General features: G+C 35.3%; 1 pseudogene; it reads right to left on the bottom strand.

Moving 5' to 3' along the window:
* Positions 1-729: 729 nt before the first annotated feature.
* LOC111543241 overlaps positions 730-5924 on the bottom strand; it is a 26186-nt pseudogene continuing 20991 nt past the window's right edge.

Below are 5924 nucleotides of genomic sequence, written 5' to 3'. Positions count from 1 at the left end.
AGCCAAGATATGAAAACAGCCTGTGTGTCCATCAATAGATGGATGCATATAAAATATAGTATACATACATACACACACACACATACATACACACAACGGAATACTATTCAGCCATTAAAAAAAAAAAAAAACAAGAAAATGCTGCCTTTTCCAACAGCATGGATTATGCTAAGTGAAAAAAGCCAGACACAGAAAGAAAACTACTGCATGATGTCACTTATATGTAGAATTTTTAAAAGTCAAACTCACAGAAGCAGAGAGTCAAAGGGTAGTTACCAGAGGCTGGCAGGGTAGGGGGGCAGTGGAAATGAGATGTTACTCAAAAGGTACAAACTTGCAATTACAGGATGAATAGTTCTGGGGATGTAACATAAAGCATGGCGACAACAGTTAATAATATTGCATTGTATATTTGAAATTTTCTAAGAGAATAGACTTTTTCCTTTTTATATAGCATACATTTTATTAGTTTGTAAAATATATTATCATATTACAAACGCAATTGAGTGCATGCATCTTCCTTTGATATTTCAATCATCTGAAATAACAAATAGAACTATACATTCAAAACAATCCTCATTTGGATAACAAAAAAAAGACAAGTTAAACAACAAAAAAAACTTTTCCTTTCTTACAGGTGAACACTGAAGTAGATTTAATTTTAAAAGACCCCAAAACCAAAAGCAGCTTAAAAACTAATTAAAATGGATTTAAAATTTGTTTACTAAGCTATTGGTCTCTAGCATCATTTTCTCTTTTCTGTTGTTTTGATGCCGGTTCTTTTTTGTCTGTTTCTTCTCTCGCTCTTTTCACTGGTCCACTTGCACCATTTTCATCATGCTCATCATCACTAACAAATTTCATTTTCTTGCCCTGAAGCTATACTTTTCCTTTAGCAAACTCAGGCTAGGCAGCTTTATTACCCTTTCCTTTTAAATCTGTGACCTTTTGGCTTCCATTTGTTTGGGGATTCGTGTTCGTCTTTTATGATTTTTTTCAATGCTTCTTTTTCCACCTGTCCTTCTAGTACTTCCCAAGTCACTTCTTTGTTCCTTAATTGTAGATTACCATTATTTGCATCTTTGGCTTTTCCCAACGCTTCCTCAACTTTTTCTTTAAATCGAATTATTCCCTCTTTTGCACCTCTGATAAAGTCTAACCATTTTAGTTCACCATGATTTGAGAAAAGGATGTGTGAACCTTCTCTACAGGTCTGATCATCTAAGTCATCCAAAAATTTCAGCAAGCATCCAATATTTTTTCTCAAGAGATTCCATTTCAGCATCTTCTAGCTTGCATTTTCCTTCTTGCTCTTGTTTAGCTCTTAATTTATCCTCCATATTACTTTGTTGCCTTTCTTCACGTTTTTCAGTAAAGTAATATTTCTTGAGAAGTATTAGCAGACCGTGTCTTTGTACTTCTGGCCAGGGGTCTCTACAAACTTTTTAGCAGATTCATTGTTACCAAACACAGCAAACACTGATCCTTTAAATGCTTTACGCAATGTTCTTCTCATCAGGATATTTAGTACTTGACCTCTATCTTCTAATCATTCTTTTATGTCATCAACAGTTGCATCAGTTGGGAAGCCTTTGATATAAATAGATGTTTTTTACATCATTTTTATACTCATCGGTCACTTCAAGGAGGAGTTTACCTAGAGACATTCTGATTTTAGTTTTATCTTCACTGATTTCCATGAGTTCTGCCTTGTATTTCCTCAATGCTTCCACAATTACATTAAAGTCTGTTGTGAGATGGTTTAACCCGTTGAATTTTATCAATATCTCCAAAGGTACCCAGCCTTCATTCAGTTTGACCCATTCCTTTCAAAATTTGTCCCATGGCAAATTGAAGTCTCGAAATTAATACTCAATTTGATGACAGACTTTGGCCTTCAGACCAGCATTTTCAGCCACTATGGCATTCTTTAAGATCCTAGTCCTGCAGAGTCAAGCCACAAGCTCACAAGCAACAGTAACATCTTGACTTCCCCTGAGTAGCTCTTAAGTGTTCTTACCACACACAGAAAAAAAGGTAACTATGTGAGGTAACAGCATCAGGTAACGTGATTGTAATCATCATTTTGCAATGCATACATATGTCAAATAATCATGTTATACACCTTCAATATATACAATTTCTGTTGATGAATTGTACCTTAATGAAACTGGAAAAAATATTTTAATAAAGTAAAATAAAATTTGCATTTCTGACTTTATGAACCTGTCTTTTACCCTAGGAGGGCCAGGTGGGGGAGGGGGAAGGGAGGAAAGAATGATCTTTTTTTCTTACTCATCCATATAATTTCTTTATGTTGAAAATGTCTTCCTAATGCTTATTTTTGTTTTACTTATCTTAAAATGGAAAGATTTTAATATAATCAAATCATTTAGTATTTTCCTTTATAATATCTACATAAAAGGCAAAAGAAGAGAGGAAATATGAAAACGAATGAGATTCAAGTTTAATAGAATTTGGCAAAAATAGCACCTTTTTCCTTTTAAATGATATTTGCTCTAGTATATGTGCATATTTGCTTATGTTTGTAGCTGATACCAGTTCTTGAGGTAAATAAATTACTTCAGGTCTTGCCTATGATGGGTGTCTTTGTAAGATCACTCTAAGTCCAGAGGAAGTTTTCTCAATTATGCAGGTGTAATATCTCCACAGTCATCCCATTTCAGGAGAACAAGGCATAAAGACACACGACTCATGCCACTCAAATGCCAGTAAGACCACTAACCAAATATTCATTTAAAATTGGAAGCAAGTTCATAAAGCAATCAGTTAGTCAGCTGAACAAAGCATCCCCTCCCTAAAGGAGAGTCATGAATGAGTGTAAGAAGTTACTTAGATAATATAGAACTAGAGAAAAAGGAGTTGGAAATGGCAATATTCTAATACCGGTCTTTGAATGTATTGAGTGAGACACAGTCTTTAATAGGGCCTAAATGAATTATGATTATTTAATTGCTATGACTGTGAGTAAACTAACAATTGTCCTTTTCTTATCATCACATTTATGACTAGTACCATTGTTTTTATCAGTAAATATTTGGAATATTTGATGAGCATTTTTTGACCTTTTTTGAAGGCATCCAGGTCAAATGTAAGATTCCAATTCTCTTGAGTTAAATAAACTGATTTGTTGGTCTTGTTAGTTGGGGGTTTCCTATACATTGAGTGTCATGTTAAGCAAAATTTACTCCTAAAAGATAGTTTGATGGGGTTGATGGGTAGGATACACAGGTGTGCAAAAATTGCAAAACTAACTGAAGATAATGAATGCTCCACTGTTCTGCCCTGGAGCCACAGAACAGCAGGTAACATGTCTTAGCTTTTTCTTTATTCTGTTTTACAACATATTCTTTGCCAATTCAGAAATCTGTTTATTTTCGGTGCATTTAGAGTTTGGCATTTTAGAATTTTATGTTATTTATTTCCAAACCATCTGAAAATTTGTCAGTTTTTGTTTAACCTGTTAAAAATATTGACTTGCAGTTGCAGCTTTACATAAAGTAGTCACTGGTTTCCAATCTAGTTAAGGTTTGTAGATAAACACCAGTCCTAAGTAGAAATATTTCTATACCTCCAGTCAATAGGCCAACATGTGCATTATCAGATTTGATCATAACTGGGTGATCAATGGAGATTAAATGTTTCCGATTTCATTACATGCTTCTGTTTAATTATCTGAGTACCAATTATGCAAGCATTAATCTTTGCAATTCTAGAAAGAGACAAAATATGTGTTCCAAAGGTGGCTGGGTGGTGGTGGTTGTTGTTGTTGTTGTTGTTGTTGTTTTTGTTTTGAGATGGAGTCTCAATATGTCGCCCAGGCTGGAGTGCAGTGGTGTGATCGGGGCTCACTGCAACCTCTGCCTCCCAGGCTCAAGTGATTCTCCTGCCTCAGCCTCCTGAGTAGTTGGGTGCGCACCACCGCACCCAGCTAATTTTTGTATTTCTTGTAGAGACAGGTTTTCACCATGTTGGTCATGCTGGTCTTGAACTCCTGGTCTCAGGTGATCCACCTGCCTCAGCCTTCCAAAGTGCTGGGATTACAGGTATGAGTCACCGCGCCCTGCCAAAATAGCTGCTTTTTGAAAAGCTCTTTGAAAATATGACATCCACACGTGAAAAGATCAACATTAGGAAAGTTAAACAGCCTATATATAAAAAAAAAAAAAAAAAAAAAAAAAACAGTGAAATAGATGTTTCCAGGAATTATACATTAATATAACACACAGAATAAATGCTGGGTTCAAATGAGTTCAGGGAAAAGGTCTATAAGCAAACTTGGTCAGAGAATGTTCCATTATTGGTCACACTCAAAGGATGGATAGAATTTGGGAAGAACAGAGGATAAGGATGAAAGTGTGGTTGGTTGGAGATACCAAATGGTGTAAACAGAAATGTTCTATTATTAGGCTGGCACAAAAGTAATTGCAGTTTTTGCCATTATAGAAGAGGGACTTTATCAGTCTCAGTAAACACAGAGGTCAAGTTAGAATGCTCTATTTAATATCTAATGGATGTTTGAAAACTTCTTTTGTGTTCATGGGAACTGTTGTAATAACATTATAGCAAAGCATATTCTATTGTTCAGAGTTTTGCTTTATAGACTTAACTGAGATTTCTCAGAAGCATACTGTATGCTTGTTTTCCATTTTTACTAGCACTGGTACATAACCTGATACATAAAAGTCATTTACCAAATCTTAGATGAATGAAATGGGTCAAAAATAAATTCTGATAGATTTTCCTTTAATTCCTGGAGCTTACATTTTTAGTGAGAAAGGCAAGAGATACCTGAATATTCTCTGGTTTAAAGTGATATTCTATTGACTTTCCTCTGAAAAGGAAATGAATTGAAAAATACACTTGAAAATACTGTGTTACTGCTGAAAGAAATCATAGATGACATAAACAAATTCAAAAACATTCTTTACTAATGGATTGGAAGAATCAATATTGCTAAAATGTCCATCTGTCCAAAGCAATCTAGAGACTCAATGCTATTCCTATCAAATTGCCAACATAATTTTTCACAGAATAAGAGAATTATTCCAAAATTCTCACTGTTGGTGAGAATGTAAAATTATTTCAGTCCCTGTGGGAAGCAGCTTGGAGATTTCTCAAAAAAAAAAAAAACTTGAACTACCATTTGACCCACCAATTCTATTACTGCATATAAACCCAAAGGAAAATAAATTGTTCTACTAAAAAGACACTTGCACTCATCTGTTCATTGGAGCACTATTCACAATACCAAAGGCACAAAATCAATCTAGGCACCCATCAATGGTGGACTGGATAAAGAAAATGTGGTACATATACTCCATGGAATACTACACAGCCATAAAAAAAATGATGAAATCATATCTTTGCAGCAACATGGATGCAGCTAGAGGTCATTATCCTAGGTAAATTAACAGAAACAGAAAATCAAATACAGTATGTTCTCACTTATAGTGGGAGCTAATTCCTGAGTACACACAAAGATGGGAATGATAGACACTGGGGACTACTAGAGTGGGGAGAGAGAGGGGCAAGGACTGAAAAGCTCCCTGCTGGTTACTACATTCACTATCTGGGTGACAGACTCAATAAAACCTCAAAGGTCAGCATCTGGCAATATACTACACCTTTTAACAAAGCTGCACATATACCCCTGAATCTAAAATTAAGATTATTTTTAAAAGAGATTCAGGCCAGGTATAGTGGCTCAAAACTGTAATCCCAGCACTTGAGGAGGCTGAGGCAGGGGGGTCACTTGAGCTCAGGAGTTCAAAACCAGCCTGGGCAACAAAGTGAGACCCCTGGAGAGACAGAGAGCGAGAGAGAGAGAAATTCAAATCATAAAAACTAAAAAAGAGAGAGAGAGAAATTCAAATCACAAAAACTAAAAAAGAGAGAGAAAT

The sequence above is a fragment of the Piliocolobus tephrosceles genome, chromosome 14 (genome assembly GCF_002776525.5).
Source record: "Piliocolobus tephrosceles isolate RC106 chromosome 14, ASM277652v3, whole genome shotgun sequence".
In the NCBI taxonomy this organism is placed as follows: domain Eukaryota; kingdom Metazoa; phylum Chordata; class Mammalia; order Primates; family Cercopithecidae; genus Piliocolobus; species Piliocolobus tephrosceles.
This window is presented reverse-complemented; position numbering and strand designations above follow the sequence as displayed.